Genomic DNA, 17,090 nt, shown 5'->3' with positions numbered 1-17,090 from the left:
ATTTGTTGAGAAAACAAAGTGGGTAGTAGAAAGAGCTATTGCTAAAATTGTTGAGATAAGATACAGAGGTTTAAATATATTATTTAAAGTTATAAAGATGGTGGGGTAGGCACCGTCTTTGGTTCCCCAAAGATGTCCATGTCCTAATCTGCAGAACTGGGAGTACATTCCCTCACAGCGAAAGGGACTCTGCATGTGTGATTACTTTAAAGATCTCCACCTGGTCCTTCCGCGTGGTTGTTGAGAACTCTGAAGCAAACAAGTGGTGAATACAATTTGGAGAGGACTTGGGAGAATAAGTAACGAATTTTCTCAACCTATAATGGCATCTAATTCAGCTGTAGAAATTGACAATGAAAGTGATAATTCTTCTGGTAGCAGCTTATTTAAGACCCAGTGTGTCCCTTACTCACCAAAACAGGGGCAAAGAAACCCTATTAGAAAGTTTGTTCGTTCATCTGGAGGTGTTGAAGCAAGGGATTCATCTAGTGACTCCTCTTTTGAACCAAGACCACTGACTTTAAAAGCTATTTTTGAAAGATTCAAAAAAAAGAAACGTAAAAAGAGGAAATATAAGCCAAAAGAAAGACCAAGGGGAAGACCAGAAGGAAGAAAAACCACTAGACGCTCCCAAATAAATAAGAAACAAGTTAAAGACAAAGGATCTGGGTTCCCATTTTTAGAATCTGAGAATGTAAAAAAGCCATTACCATGGAGAAAGATTTTAAGCTTTGAGCAAGCGGTGGCAAGAGGATTTTTCAACTACCTTGAAAAATTGAAGTATGAATACTATCTCAAGGAATCCTTGAAACAAATGAATGTTGGTGAAGATTTAGAAAGGGAAGATTTTGACAGTCGTAGATACAAATACTTGGATGATGATGGATCTCTCTCTCCTATTGAAGAGTCAGAAACAGTGGAAGAGGCTGCAACAACTCTTGAACATGATGATGGATGTGATATCAAATTGGTGGACAATAATGAATTCATAGTAAGTTCTGAAATACCAAAGAAAATGAATCTGTATTTAGGACAAGAGGAATATACTGAAGAAGCTGCTTCGTCTAAAAAGAGAGCATCAAAATCCAAAAACATGGGACAGAGGATAGAATGGTCTGAAAAGGAAGAGATAGGAATATGAATATTAAGGCTTTTCACTTGAAAACAGTGTCTGGACTTAAAGGTATTGGCGTATCCCAACAATCTGTACAGTTCTAGGGTGTGATAGTTTAGGGGTGAATACGATTTGAACTCATTCATGTTTAGAGGATGTTTGAGAACCAGGAAGATCATTTATCTATTTAGACCCTAAATGGGGCTCTAAAGAAATTGGACCTCAAAGATTACAGTGGGGAGTTTTTGAAGTATGTCCATATTCAAGTGGAGATCCGAGAAGACCTCTGGACAGTGACAGCTGTGGATTGAACAAAAGTTTGTTTTAAAAGTGCTATTTTGAAGATAATCACTCTGGCTTTGGTGGAACTATGGTGATTGGCGGCAGAAGGAATCACATGTCAAATATCTTAAATAAAAATTTTATTAACTTTGTCAAATATCTTAAATAAAAATTTATTAATTTTAAATAAAAAAAAAAAAAATAAAGATCTCCACCTGAAGAGGTGACCCTGGATTATCTGGTGTGCCTGATGTGCCCACAAGGGTCCATATAAGAGGGTCAGAAGGAGGTGGGACAGTGGAGGCAGAGGCCAGGAGGAGAGATTGGAAGATGCTGCTGGCTTTGAAGATGGAGGAAGGACTGTGGGTGCCTCTGGAAGCTGGAAAAGCAAAGAAACCTATTCTCCCCTGAAGCCTCCAGAAGGAATGCTGTCCTACTGACATCTTCATTCTAGGACTTGTGACCTCTGGAACTGTGTGAGAACGAATTGGTGGTGTTTTCAGGCACTGAGTTCATTGTAATTTGTTACAGCAGCAGCAGGAAATTAACCCCAGGTACCAGTAGAAGAAGCAGAATAAAAATGTGAGTCTCAAACATGAACTGTTGAGGAGATGGGAAGGAGAGAGGGGGAAGGTAAGGTTGCTGATACCACGTCTTTCCTAAGGGAACCAACAGAGTCCAGGGTCAGCAACTCCAGATGTGGGTTATTTCATATTTCTACTACACTTGGATGCAGTCTCTAGAAGGATGAAAACCAGACAGTTAGAAGAGGCTACCCTTGTACCTGCACCCCAATGTTCATAGCAGCTGTGTCCACAGTGGCCAAACTATGGAAAGAGCCCAGAAGTTCATCAACAGATGAAGGGATAAAGAAGATGTGGTACATACATACAATGGAATATTATTCAGCCATCAAAGAAAATGAAATCTTACCATTGGCAACATCTAGTGGATGGAACTAGAGGGTATTATACTAAGCAGAGTAAGAGTCAGAGAAAGAAAAATATATTATTTCATTCAGATGTGGAATTTAAGAAACAAAACAGATGAACATAGGGAAAGGGAAGGAAAAATAAAATGAGATGAAAACTGAGAGGGAAGTAAACCATAAGAGATTCTGAACTTTAGGAAACAAACAGGGTTGCTGGAGGGGAGGTTGGTGGGGGGATGGGGTAACTGGGTCATGGGCATTAAGGAGGGCACATGATGGAATGAACACTGAGTGTTATATGCAGTGGATGAATCTCTAAATTCTACTTCTGAAACTAATTTTAAAAATAAATGTAAAAAAAGAGGCTACCCCTGGAAGGGGATCGGGGGAAGGTGGCTAGGTTGTTACTTGCCCACTTTGCTCTTTGGTGCTCGTGGATTGATTATTGTGAGTGTATCTGACCACCATAAGAACGCACTTTTAAAACCTACTCTTGCATTGGTCTTCTGGAGAAGTGCATGATGTGATCCCAGCAGCGTGACCATAGGAACCCAGTGGCTACAGTAAGGTGCAGGCTGACTGGGACAGCCTACAGAGAGGATGTTGCACATGGGCCTCTGACAGCTCACAGAAGCATTGGCCAGAAGGAAGGGAATCCAACCAGGAAGGCAGAAAGCTTAGGCCAGGTGCACTTATGCCTACAGTGAGGCAGGGACTTGGCCCATGACACCCCTTCCCCCCCACATACACTGTGGACTATCAGCTGTATACAGGTCCAAGGGCACCTCTGTTCTCTAGGCCTGTGCCGGAATGTTCCAGTACAAGGCTGCATACCTGTGCATACATGTGTGCAAGTGTGTGCAATACTTGTGTACATAGGGGTGTGTGTGTGTGTGTGTGTGCAGGCATGCGCAGCCAGGGAAGTTCAGGCCGGTGTGTACAGGCGTCCATGCTCATCTGTGTGTGTGCACTCAGGATTGCACTGAATGTGCATAGGTGCAAATACATGTGAGCGTGCCTAGGCTCTCGTGCGGGCGCACGTGCAGTCACCAATGTGTCTCTGTGCGTGGAGAGCGCATGCAGGGCTGCCCGTTTCAGCTTATGCCTATATTTTCTTTGGTTCTCATGATTCAAAAACTCAGAGCTAGCATTTAAGAAATAAGACTTCACATAAAAAGCTACATGTTCAGCTTCTTTTGAAAACTGATGAGGCTGTACTGGGCTGTGTTCCTGAAGGGCATCTGCCAACTAGAGCCCATAGGCTCCGCCCTGCCCTGCCCCCTGGAGGGGTCATGTAACCTCTAGTTTGTCAGAGTCCTCACCGCTGCCTCCTGTCTCCCACATTACCTGCCTACCCATCTATATTACCTTTTTGGCTTCAATACAAGTTTGAGATTCTTTGATAAAGTCCCAACAATTGAATAGCAAGTTTCAGCCTGAGCAGCATCCCCATTCCTGCCCTCATTCACTTTCAGCCACTATGTCCATGCGGTCATTCTGTCCCTCCCCATGCTTCTCCTGATGCTGTCTTCCTAGTCTGCTATGTCCTCCTCACCCTGTGTCCCAACTAGTTTTACTCTTTCTTCAGCTGCACTTCAGATGTTCCCCTCCTCTGAGAAGTCTCAGATCTCCCCTGGCCATCAGTCACCCCTTCTCTTCTCCCTGACTTGCTGTGCTTCACTGCTGATTGTGCTGCTGGCAGGTGTACAGGAAAAGGTCATCTTATGAGCCGGGACTAGAAACCCTCCAAGGGAGAGAAATATCTTTGTTTGGGAAAACTGTTGATAAGCCCATGGTATAAAAGGAGAGGTATAATCACGATTAGGAGCCAAATCATTAAAAAAAAAAAAAAAGAACTAAACTCAACTAAAAATGAACAGCCTTGTTGAAAAACATGGGTCAAAAACCTGAAGAGACGTCTCATGGAAGAAGATACACACATGACAGGTAGGCATATGAGAAGATGTTCTCCATCATCTGTTATCAGGGACATGCAACCTAAAACCACAGTGAGACACCACTATGCACCTATTAAAATGGCCAAAATCCAGAACACACAAACCAAGTGCTAGAGAGGATGTGGAGCAAAAGGAACTATCATGCATAGCTGGTGGGATTGCAGTACCATGCAGCTACTTCAGAAGACACTTTGGCAGTTTCTTATAAAGTTAAACATATTGTTACCATGAGATCCAGCAATCACGGTTCTTGGTAATTACCCAAATGAACTGAGAACTTTTTAAAAATGTTTTTATTTATTCATGATAGTCACACACAGAGAGAGGCAGAGACACAGGCAGAGGGAGAAGCAGGATCCATGCACTGGAAGCCCGATGTGGGATTCGATCCTGGGTCTCCAGGATCGCGCCCTGGGCCAAAGGCAGGCGCTAAACCGCTACGCCACCCAGGGATCCCAAGAACTTTTTTTTAAATTTAATTTTTATTGGTGTTCAATTTACCAACATACAGAATAACACCCAGTGCTCATCCCGTCAAGTGCCCCCCTCAGTGCCCGTCACTCATTAATCCCCACCCCTGCCCTCCTCCCCTTCCACCACCACTAGCTCGTTTCCCAGAGTTAGGAGTCTTTATGTTCTCTCTCCCTTTCTGATATTTCCCACACATTTCTTCTTCCTTCCTTTCTATTCCCTTTCACTATTATTTATATTCCCCAAATGAATGAGAACATATAATGTTTGTCCTTCTCCGATTGACTTATTTCACTCAGCATAATACCCTCCAGTTCCATCCACGTTGAAGCAAATGGTGGGTATTTGTCATTTCTAATGTCTGAGGAATATTCCATTGTATACATAGACCACATCTTCTTTATCCATTCATCTTTCGATGGACACCGAGGCTCCTTCCACAGTTTGGCTATTGTGGACATTGCTGCTAGAAACATCGGGGTGCAGGTGTCCCGGCGTTTCATTGCATCTGCATCTTTGGGGTAAATCCCCAACAGTGCAATTGCTGGGTCATAGGGCAGGTCTATTTTTAACTCTTTGAGGAACCTCCACACAGTTTCCAGAGTGGCTGCACCGGATCACATTCCCACCAACAGTGCAAGAGGGTTCCCTTTTCTCCGCATCCTCTCCAACATTTGTGGTTTCCTGCCTTGCTAATGTTCCCCATTCTCACTGGTGTGAGGTGGTATCTCATTGTGGTTTTGACTTGTATTTCCCTGATGGCAAGTGATGCAGAGCATTTTCTCATGTGCGTGTTGGCCATGTCTATGTCTTCCTCTGTGAGATTTCTGTTCATGTCTGTGCCCATTTCATGATTGGATTGTTTGTTTCTTTGGTGTTGAGTTTAATAAGTTCTTCATAGATCTTGGAAACTAGCCCTTTATCTGATACGTCATTTGCAAATATCCTCTCCCATTCTGTAGGTTGTCTTTTAGTTTTGTTGACTGTATCCTTTGCTGTGCAAAAGTTTCTTAACTTGATGAAGTCCCAACAGTTCATTTTTGCTTTTGTTTCTTTTGCCTTCGTGGATGAATCTTGCAAGAAGTTACTGTGGCCGAGTTCAAAAAGGGTGTTGCCTGTGTTCTCCTCTAGGATTTTGATGGAATCTTGTCTCACATTTAGATCTTTCATCCATTTTGAGTTTATCTTTGTGTATGGTGAAAGAGAGTGGTCTAGTTTCATTCTTCTGCGTGTGGATGTCCAATTTTCCCAGCACCATTTATTGAAGAGACTGTCTTTCTTCCAATGGATAGTCTGTCCTCCTTTGTTGAATATTAGTTGACCATAAAGTTCAGGGTCCACTTCTGGGTTCTCTATTCTGTTCCATTGATCTATGTGTCTGTTTTTGTGCCAGTACCACACTGTCTTGATGACCACAGCTTTGTAGTACAACCTGAAATCTGGCATTGTGATGCCCCCAGATATGGTTTTCTTTTTAAAAATTCCCCTGGCTATTCGGGGTCTTTTCTGATTCCACACAAATCTTAAAAAAATTTGTTCTCACTCTCTGAAGAAAGTCCATGGTATTTTGATAGGGATTGCATTAAACGTGTACATTGCCCTGGGTAACATTGACATTTTCACAATATTAATTCTGCCAATCCATGAGCATGGAATATTTTTCCATCTCTTTGTGTCTTTCTCAATTTCTTTCAGAAGTGTTCTGTAGTTTTCAGGGTATAGATCCTTCACCTCTTTGGTTAGGTTTATTCCTAGGTATCTTATGCTTTTGGGTGCAATTGTAAATAGGATTGACTCCTTAATTTCTCTTTCTTCAGTCTCATTGTTAGTGTATAGAAATGCCACTGACTTCTGGGCATTGATTTGTATCCTGCCACGCTACCAAATTGTTGTATGAGTTCTAGCAATCTTGGGGTGGAGGCTTTTGGGTTTTCTATGTAGAGTATCATGTCATCGGCGAAGAGGGAGAGTTTGACTTCTTCTTTGCCAATTTGAATGCCTTTAATGTCTTTTTGTTGTCTGATTGCTGAGGCTAGGACTTCCAGTACTACGTTGAATAGCAGTGGTGAGAGTGGACATCCCTGTCTTGTTCCTGATCTTAGGGGAAAGGCTCCCAGTGCTTCCCCATTGAGAATGATATTTGCTGTGGGCTTTTTGTAGATGGCTTTTAAGATGTTGTGGAATGTTCCCTCTATCCCGACACTCTGAAGAGTTTTGATCATGAATGGATGCTGTATTTTGTCAAATGCTTTCTCTGCATCTAATGAGAGGATCATATGGTTCTTGGTTTTTCTCTTGTTGATATGATGAATCACATTGATTGTTTTACGAGTGTTGAGCCAGCCTTGTGTCCCGGGGATCAATCCTACTTGGTCATGGTGAGTAATTTTCTTAATGTATTGTTGGGTCTTATTGGCTAGTATCTTGTTGAGAATTTTTGCATCCATGTTCATCAAGGATATTGGTCTGTAATTCTCCTTTTTGGTGGGGTCTTTGTCTGGTTTTGGAATTAAGGTGATGCTGGCCTCATAGAATGAATTTGGAAGTACTCCATCTCTTTCTATCTTTCTAAACAGCTTTAGGAGAATAGGTATGGTTTCTTCTTTAAACGTTTGATAGAATTCCCCTGGGAAGCCATCTGGCCCTGGACTCTTGTGTCTTGGGAGGTTTTGGATGACTGCTTCAATTTCCTCCCTGGTTATTGGCCTGTTCAGGTTTTCTATTTCTTCCTGTTCCGGTTTTGGTAGTTTGTGGCTTTCCAGGAATGCGTCCATTTCTTCTAGATTGCTTAATTTATTGGCGTATAGCTGTTCATAATATGTTTTTAAAATCATTGTATTTCCTTGGTGTTGGTAGTGATCTCTCCTTTCTCATTCATGATTTTATTAATTTGAGTCTTCTCTCTCTTCTTTTTAATAAGGCTGGCTAATGGTTTATCTATCTTCTTAATTCTTTCAAAGAACCAACTCCTGGTTCTGTTGGTCTGTTCCACAGTTCTTCTGGTCTTGATTTCGTTGAGTTCTGCTCGAATCTTTATTAACTCTCTTCTTCTGCTGGGTGTAGGATCTATTTGCTGTTTTTTCTCTAGCTCCTTTATGTGTAAGGTTAGCTTTTATATTTGAGTTCTTTCCAGTTTTTGAATGGATGTTTGTATTGCGATGTATTTCCCCCTTAGGACTGCTTTTGCTGCATCCCAAAGATTTTGAACAGTTGTATCTTCATTCTCACTAGTTTCCATGAATCTTTTTAATTCTTCATTAATTTCCTGGTTGACTCATTACTCTTTTAGCAGGATGGTCCTTAACCTCCACGTGTTTGAGGTCCTTCCAAACTTCTTGTTGTGATTTAGTTCTAATTTCAAGGCATTATGGTCTGCGAATATGCAGGGGACGATCCCAATCTTTTGGTATTGGTTCAGACCCGATTTATGACCCAGTATGTGGTCTATTCTGGAGAAAGTTCCATGTGCACTTGAGAAGAATGTGTATTCAGTTGAGTTTGGATGTAAGGTTCTGTAGATATCTGTGAAATCCATCTGGTCCAGTGTATCATTTAAAGCTCTCGTTTCTTTGGAGATGTTGTGCTTAGAAGACCTATCGAGTATAGAAAGCGCTAGATTGAAGTCACCAAGTATAAGTGTATTATTATCTAAGTATTTCTTCACTTTGGTTATTAATTGATTTATATATTTGGCAGCTCCCACATTTGGGGCATATATATTGATGATTGTTAAGTCCTCCTGTTGGCTAGATCCTTTAAGTATGATATAGTGTCCCTCTTCGTCTCTCAGTACAGTCTTCGGGGTAAATTTTAGTTTATCTGATATAAGGATGGCTACCCCTGCTTTCTTTTGAGGACCATTTGAATGGTAAATTGTTCTCCAACCTTTTATTTTCAGGTTGTAGGTGTCCTTCTGTCTAAAATGAGTCTCTTGTAGACAGCAAATAGATGGGTCCTGCTTTTTTATCCAGTCTGAAACCCTGCACCTTTTGATGGGGTCATTAAGCCCGTTCACGTTCAGAGTTACTATTGACAGATATGAGTTTAATATCATCATGATATCTATTCAGTCCTTGTTTTTATGGATTGTTCCACTGAACTTCTTCTTAAAGGGGAATTTTAAGAGTCCCCCTTAAAATTTCTTGCAGAGCTGGTTTGGAGGTCACATATTCTTTCAGTTCCTGCCTGTCTTGGAAGCTCTTTATCTCTCCTTCCATTTTGAATGAGAGCCTTACTGGATAAAGTGTTCTTGGTTGCATGTTCTTCTCATTTAGGACCCTGAATATATCCTGCCAGCCCTTTCTGACCTGCCAGGTCTCTGTGGAGATGTCTGCTGTTACCCTAATTCTCCTCCCCATAAAAGTCAAGGATTTCTTGTCTCTTGCTACGTTAAGGATCTTCTCTTTATCTTTGGAATTTGCAAGCTTCACTATCAAATGTCAAGGTGTTGAAAGGTTTTTATTGATTTTTTTTGGGGGGGGGGTCTCTCTATTTCCTGGATCTGAATGCCTGTTTCCCTTCCCACATTAGGAAAGTTTTCAGTTATGATTTGTTCAAATACATTTTCTGGCCCTCTGTCCCTTTCGGCACCCTGGGAACCCCAATTACACGTAGGTTTTTCTTCCTCAGGCTGTCGTTTATTTCCCTTAATCTGTCTTCATGGTCTTTTAATTGTTTGTCTCTTTTTTCCTCAGTTTCCCTCTTTGCCAGCAACTTGTCTTCTATGTCACTCACTCGTTCTTCCACTTCGTTAACCCTTGTCGTTAGGACTTCTAGTTTGGATTGCATCTCATTCAATTGATTTTTAATTTCTGCCTGATTAGATCTAAATTCTGCAGTCATGAAGTCTCTTGAGTCCTTTATGCTTTTTTCCTAGAGCCACCAGTAGCTTTGTAATTGTGCTTCTGAATTGGCTTTCTGACATTGAATTGTAATCCGAATTTTGTAACTCTGTGGGAGAGAGGACTGTTTCTGATTCTTTCTTTTGAGGTGAGGTTTTCCTTCTAGTCATTTTGCTCAGTGCAGAGTGGCCCAAAACAAGTTGTATTGGGAAAAGGAGAAAAAGAGAGGAGAGAAAGAAGGAAAGAAAAGAGAGGAGAAAAAAGAAAAAAGGAAGAAAAAAAAGAAAAAAAAAGAGAAGAAAAAGAGAAAGAAAAAGAATTAAAGGAAAAAAAAAAGGGTGGGGGAAGCAAACAGAAATCAAAAAGCAAAACAACAGCAACAAAACAACAACAACAAAAAACCACGGGGAGTAGACCTGATTCTGTCTACTTTAAGTCTCTTGACTTCCCCTGGAACTTGTCCCTCTAGCTGGTCTTCTGGGGGAGGGGCCTGTTGTGCTGATTTTCAGGTGTTAGCACTTGGGGGAGCTGCTCGGCCCCTGCCTGGTGCAGGGCTCAGGGGGGGTTGCTTACCCTGTGAGGCCCCAGGAGGAACAACCTCAGTGGCAGGGCCAGCTCTGGAGCCCTGGAGTCAGCTCCCGCAGGAACCAGCCCTGTGCTCCGGGGCCTGCGCTGGTGGATTCGGGCTCCCGCCCCGCAGCCCCCTCTGCGGAGCCGCCCCCGAGCCCCCCCAGCTGCTCCCGCCCCGCAGCCCCCTCTGCGGAGCCGCCCCCGAGCCCCACCAGCTGCTCCCGCCCCGCAGCCCCCTCCGCGGAGCCGCCCCCGAGCCCCCCGAGCTGCTCCGGGTCCCCCCGTGCGCGCTGCAGCCCTTAGGGAGCTCGGGGCGCTCCCCCGGGGCGCAGGTGTCTGTTAGTGTCCCCGGAGCCCGAGGGCATCCGCCCTCCTGGGTCCTGCTCCACCTCCCTGCAGCCCCTTTCTGCCCGGGAAGGTTGGTGCAGCTCCTGCTTCTCCGGGACGGGGCTCTCCTGTCCTGGGGACACTCGCCCCGGCCTCAGCCCAGCTCCTCGCGGGGCCCCTCCCCCTTGGAGGCCTTTTGTTTCTTTATTTCTTTTTCCCCGTCTTCCTACCTGATAGAAGCGCGAACTCTTCTCACTGTAGCATTCCAGCTGTTCTCTCTTTAAATCTCAGGCCGAATTCGTAGATTTTCAGGATGATGTGAAGGTTATCTAGGTAATTTGGTGGGGACAGGTGACTTGGGGACCCTACTCTTCCGCCATCTTGCCCCTCCTCCCTTATGAATTGAGAACTTAGGTCCACACAGAAACCTGAACGTGGATGTCTATGGTAGCTCAATTCATCATTGCCAAAACTTGGAAGCAACTGAGATATTTTTCAGCAGGTGAGTGAATACACTGTAGTACAGTCATACAATGGTATGTTATTCAGCACTAAAAAGAAATGAACTATCAACCCATGAGAAGGCAGAGGAACCTCAAGTGCATATTAGTAAGTGAAAGAAGCCAGTCTGAAAGGCTTCAAATTGTATGATCCCAACCATCTGACATTCTGGGAAAAGCAAAACTATGGAGATGGCAAAAAGACTCATGGTTGCTGGGGTCTGGGGGGAGGGATGATTAGAGCACAGAGGATTTTTAGGGCAGTGAAAATACTCTGTGTGATATTATATGATGGGTACGTGTCATTATTCATTTGTGCCACCCCACAGAATGTACAGTGCCAAGAGAGACCCCTTGTATAGACTATGGAACTTGGGTGATAATGGTTTGTCAGTGAAGGTTCATCGACTGTAGCAAACGCACCACTCTGGTGCAGACTGCTGATAATAGGGGAGGCTGAGCTCGTGTGGGAGGATGGGGGATATAGGAGAAATCTGTACTTCACACTAAAGAGTTTGCTATGAACCTAAAATTGGTATAAAAAATAAGGTTTGTCATGAGAGACACCTAACTCTGGGAAATGAACAAGGGATAGTGGAAGGGGAGGTGGGTGGAGGGTTGGGGGTGACTGGGTAATGGGCACTGAGGGGGGCACTTGGGATGAGCACTAGGTGTTATGCTATATGTTGGCAAATTGAACTCCAATATAAAACCAGCTCAGAATGTGAAGTCCTAATTAGCCAAAATTACTTTTGGAAGTTTTCTTAAATCATCCATAGGGCACAGTATGTTATGTATCCTGGCCTCCTTGGATGCTGACATCCGTCTCTCTGTACACCCATCACAGATGTACTTGCCCTCTGGTTGGGAGGAATCAGTGATTGGCCTGCATTTAGAGGCAATTATTTTGTATAATAAATACATGTCTTTCAATTCTAGGATCACCATAAATGGCTGAAACTCACACTATGATAAATGAAGTCAGGATTGGATACCAGTACCAGTACCTTCTAGTACATGGACATGGATTATCCCACATGATCGAAAAAATTTTAAGATTTTATTTATTTATTTGGCAGAGAAGGTGAGAGAGAGAGAGCATGAGCAGTGGGAGTGGCAGGAGAGGGAGAAGCAGGCTCCATTGGGAAGCCTGAATTCAGGCTCCATCCCAGGGGCTCCATCCCAGGACCCCAGGATCATGACCTGAGCCAAAGGCAGATAGATGCTCAACCACTGAGCCACCCAAGCATCCCCCACAGCATGGTCTAAATTAATGTGTATTTTCTCCCCCTCACTTTCGGTAACTGCTGTAGCTAAGTTCCTATAAGTTAAATGCATGTGTGAGGTGAGTCCTCAGAATGAGGTTGTAGTCAAGTCACTTGGCATGATAAAATAGAGGAATTTGGGGCTGGGGAAGGACCAGATGGAAGGATAGAGAGAGGAGGGCGAAGGCAGAAAGAAAGAAGAGTGGCAGATTTGGCGAAATGAGCTGTTTTTTTCACACATCCAAGTTGGTGCTGTGTAGAACAAAGCTAGCCAGCTAGCCCTGAATCAGGGGCTCAGAGAACAGGATGATCATAAAGATGTTTTTCCCTGGGGCATTTGCAGACATCTTTGGGAGGGATTTGAATGCCTACAAGACATAGAATCAGGGATGTGGAGCCAATGTTAATTAGATCTCAGAGCACAGGGCAGCCCCAGATGACATCTGGTCTACTCACCGTGATATTCATGGCTTATGGTACGTATTGATTTTGGTGTTTGACTCAATGGTGACCACACAGTGAAGGTGGTCAGGAGAATGGATGGAACCTAGAGGACCTCCTAGTACTTCCACATCCTATGGTGAAATTTAGTGGAAGACCCTAGGGACTTGGGTTACCCAGGGGTGAGGTCAAGAACCTTCCTCCAAGCTGGCTGAGAGTGCAGGGACTGCGGCAGGGAAGGGAAGGTGGGAATCACAGGCAGCAGCTATGGCTTCATGGTCAGTTGCTGGAATGAGGATAAGGTTGTATTTGCATGTCTTTCCTTGGTTAGGTCACATAAATATTTATATAGATTTATTCTTCTTTACTTTTGTCTTTTAAAAAAGATTTTGTTTATTTACTCATGAGAGACACACACACAGAGGCAGAGACACAGACCGGGGGAGAAGCAGGCTCGATCCCAGGACCCTGGGATCACGATCTGAGCCAAAGGCAGACACTCAACCACTGAGCCACTCAGGGGCCCTAACTTTTCTTTCCTCTTACTTTCTCCAATTGATGTGATTGGGATGATTCATGAGCTTTTGAGATGCTAACTCGTAAGCTTTACAATTTCATTATAAGTTCTGTATGTTGAGATGGGACCATAACGAGCAGAGGAGACATGGTCATCACTCAGGAGTTTGGGTTTGGAACTGAGGTCACCAATCAAGTGTGTTGGTCAGTCAAAGGGGTGGACTGTGCTGGGCAACCTGTCTTGGCTGCCCAGCATTGTCCTTCCTTACACAGGTGGAGGACTCAGATTCTGTATGATACTTGCTTACCTTGATCCTGGGCAGGTTACAGGCCTATGACTAATGCTTGGCCAGGCAGATGCTTCTGCCTTGAGTCTTGGATTTGGAGCCAGTGACAAAAAGAAGAGAGGGCATCTCATGATTCACCATGGTGGCTTTAATGACTTGGCATGTGATGCCTGGGGCAGAGCTCACAGCAGTGCCAGGTTGGTGTCCAGCGCGCAGCAGTGCCAGCCAAGACCAACGAGTGCCTCCCTGTGGTATGATCTTGAAGGCAGTTCTGCCCATGGTTCTTGCCCATTGATCTGACCTTCATTCTCTGATAGATGTGGTGAGCTACTCTGGGGTTTTCTATCAAGTCCCTTTTCTACTTATTTAAGTTAAAGTCAGTTTATCGTTTCCAAAAAGGAATCCTGAGCAATGTAGTCTATTTGCCAGTGTGTCCTTCAGGTAGCTTGTTGGTCCCTCTGGGCTCCCCCCAGGTCCTACTCCTTCCTCGGCAGTGAGAGCCAGCATGTGAGAGGCTTGGTCTGTATGGGGGTGGGCCAGCTAGCCATGAAGGGGACTGTTCAGTTTTGACTGTTCGCCTCCACCACCACCCCCAGGAGCATTTCTACATGCCCCCTCTTCTATCCCCCCTCTGCCCACGGACCTATTTTTAGACAGCCTTGGCTCTCTGAAGCTCCCAATACCTTTCACCCCTCCATCTGGTCTCCCTGACCTGAATCCCCCTTCAGCTCTGAGCCCAGAGAAACCTCCTACACATTTGGGTGACAACAGGTAATTTCACTGGCTGGGAAGAAATCCAAAGGGAGGAGATAGAGATGTAGGAGAAAGAAACTAATCTACGTGCCAATATTTCCATGAAGGAGGGTGAAGGACACCAGGAGGATTTATTTGCCAACAGTGGGACCTGCCTTAGTCCCAGAGAACAGAGCAAGAAGGAGGGCACAGGCTATTGTTCACAAGCAGTGGCAGTAGGGAACTGTGTCCTTCACCTGCTGTGACCTGATTCCCCTTTCTACCTCAGAATAAAGCCTCAGCTCTTGGGCATTGTATGATAGGGCCCTTCCCAATGACACCCTTGCCACTCAACAGCCTGTGATCTGGTCCAGCCCGGCTGGCTCGCTCCTCTTTCCTCATGCCCACATGCACATGGCCATTCCCACATTCGTGATTTTATTCTGTTTTATCTATTCAGAATGCCTTACACGTATTCTTTAGCCCGGGTTTCCTCCAAAGCTGGCCAGAAGACAAGGATCTGGGTAGAAGTCATTTAGTCAGTAATAGATCTGGAGAACATTGGTAGGGGTGGGAAGTGTAGGGTGGGTTAACTCTAGCTCCCCTCCTTTGATGGTGGGAGTCACTGAGGAGGCGTTCAACCAGTGGCACCTCTGCTGGTCCTGCCCGCCTGACAACGTGTGCTGCGTGGCCTCTGACCGCCCCCGGGCCGGGAGGTGCAGGGAGCCGCTGGCAGGCCGGGGCCGGTCTGCAGGTGGCCTCCGGGTCACACAAGACCTCCTGTTCCCCTCTCAAGGCCTAATTTGAGGACAAGAGTATACTGTGCTGGAATCTGATTTTTCCTGTAAAGAGGAAGATAACAAATATTTTAGACTTTGTGAGCCACAGCCACACATGGTCTTTGCTGAAATTCTTTTTCTTTAAAAAGAATTGTTTAATCTAACAATCTAAAAGGATTGTTTAATACTTTAAAAATACAAAAATCATTTTTAGCCTGCACAAACACAGGTATCAGCCAGATTTGGCCCTCAAGGACAGTTTGCCAATCCCTGTTCTAGAATTTCAAAATCTCTCTCTCTCTTCTGTAGAGTGAGGGGTATCGTGGGTGTGGGGGGCATAGAGGACATGGGAGGATGCTCAAGCTGAGTTGTGTTGGACCCATAGGTGAAATAAATGGCTTTGGGCCCTGTTAGTGTCACTTTGGGAAATGTACACTTCAGCTCTCAGGTGGCTAGTAGCAGGAGCCTGGGGCTCAGAGGTGCAGGGAGGCAGGAGCACCTATTGAATGAGAGGAAGTAAGGGACAAGTCTGGAGGCGTTGAGCTCTAAGAATGCCACACTGGCTGAAATGAAGGTCATGCTGTATGATATTCCACTCCCTCCACCCAGGCAGGAAAGCTCTGTGAAGGACCCTGGGCTGGACGTAACTGAGCTGGGGTGTTCAGGGGAAGACATCTGTGTGATTTTTGTGATTAATGATAGTGGCGGTTCCTTTCACCCTTGGTATGTGGCCTTGGTGAGTGACTGCAGAGTCTCCCATCATGGAATCCTTTCCCCACTCCCTGAATACGGCTGCCATGGGACTGACTTGTGATTTCTGAGCCTGAGCCCACTGCCCTTGGACCTGGCTGACCTTTCCAGAGGTTCATGAAGGTCGAGAAAATAAAGGTTGGAGCCCTGAGGGAGAGAGGCACCAGGGTATAGAGGGTTCTTTCGCTCTACAGGGGAGCCGATGAACGAGTTGTGGTTCCAGAGGAAGGCTGAGAAGCGCGCATTGTCCAGATGCATGACTTAGGGCAGGAGAGGGCTTCCCTGTGCCAGCTCAAGGCCAAGGCTCTTTCCTGACCTCTGAATTGTGCTAAGGAGACAGGATAGAGGCCTCAGGAGGGATGTCCAGATTCTACAAGGTGGAGGACACACGTGGGAACATTGGACTGGCTGAGCCCAGGACCCTGATGTAAACATCATCAGCCCCTTCCTAGGGTCTAATGTGAATCTGCTTACCTATCTACTAGGGGAAGACTGGGAGCTTGACTTGGGAAGAGAGTGGAAGAGGAAGAAACACACCAGGAATTCTCTTCCCCCAAAGGTTCTTTGGACTGAGCTCAAACTTCTGGAGTCTGAGGGAAAGGCCCACTTCTGGTTGGGAGGGTGAGACTCTGGAGTAGCTGTGACGATTAGAAGGGATGGACATGCATAGCAGAAGGATTGCAGATGTGGGCGGCAAGCTGCAGGGGGACCCTGTGACATGGGGTGGCATGGAGACTGGGGGAGACCATCCTCTGCCTCAGCCTCAGACCCAGCACTCCCCTGGTGCCCTGATGTGGATGCACTGGCAAAAACAGGCCTCCTGCAGTGGGCAAAGGTGGCAGTGGGCAGGGAGATCCCGAGGAGGTGCATCAGAGCAGCCCTCACCCCCCGAGGGGCTGCTGGGTGTGTGGAAGCCCCCAGCCTCTGCCTTTTCCTCAATTCCTATGTGGCAGTCCTAATACCCCACACCTCAGATGTAACTGTATTTAGAGACAAGGTCTTTAGAGAGGTTATTTATTTATTTATTTATTTATTTATTTATTTATTTATTTTTGGTAATTGATTTAAAATGAAGTCATTGGGTGAGGGGTGATCCAATATAACTAGTGTTCTTACAGAAGAGTAAATTAGAGCATAGACATTCACAGAGGGGTGACTATGTGAGGGCACGGGAATAGATGGCCATCTACATGCCAAGGACAGGGGCCCCAGGAGAAACCAACCCCACCAACACCTTTATCTTTGAATTCCAGCCTCGAGAACTGTGAGAGAGTAACTACCTGTGGTCTAAGCCACCCCATCTATGGGACTTTGTAGGGCACCTGA

The 17,090-nt window shown here is 45.1% G+C and overlaps 1 pseudogene; it reads left to right on the top strand.

The window, feature by feature from the left end:
- Positions 1-230: 230 nt before the first annotated feature.
- Positions 231-1,553, top strand: LOC140609680 (TATA box-binding protein-associated factor RNA polymerase I subunit D pseudogene; annotated as a pseudogene).
- Positions 1,554-17,090: the final 15,537 nt, after the last annotated feature.

The sequence above is a fragment of the Canis lupus genome, chromosome 19, assembly GCF_048164855.1.
Source record: "Canis lupus baileyi chromosome 19, mCanLup2.hap1, whole genome shotgun sequence".
In the NCBI taxonomy this organism is placed as follows: Eukaryota; Metazoa; Chordata; class Mammalia; order Carnivora; family Canidae; genus Canis; species Canis lupus.
The sequence above is the reverse complement of the archived record's forward strand: the minus strand, read 5'-3'. Positions and strand labels throughout refer to the sequence as shown.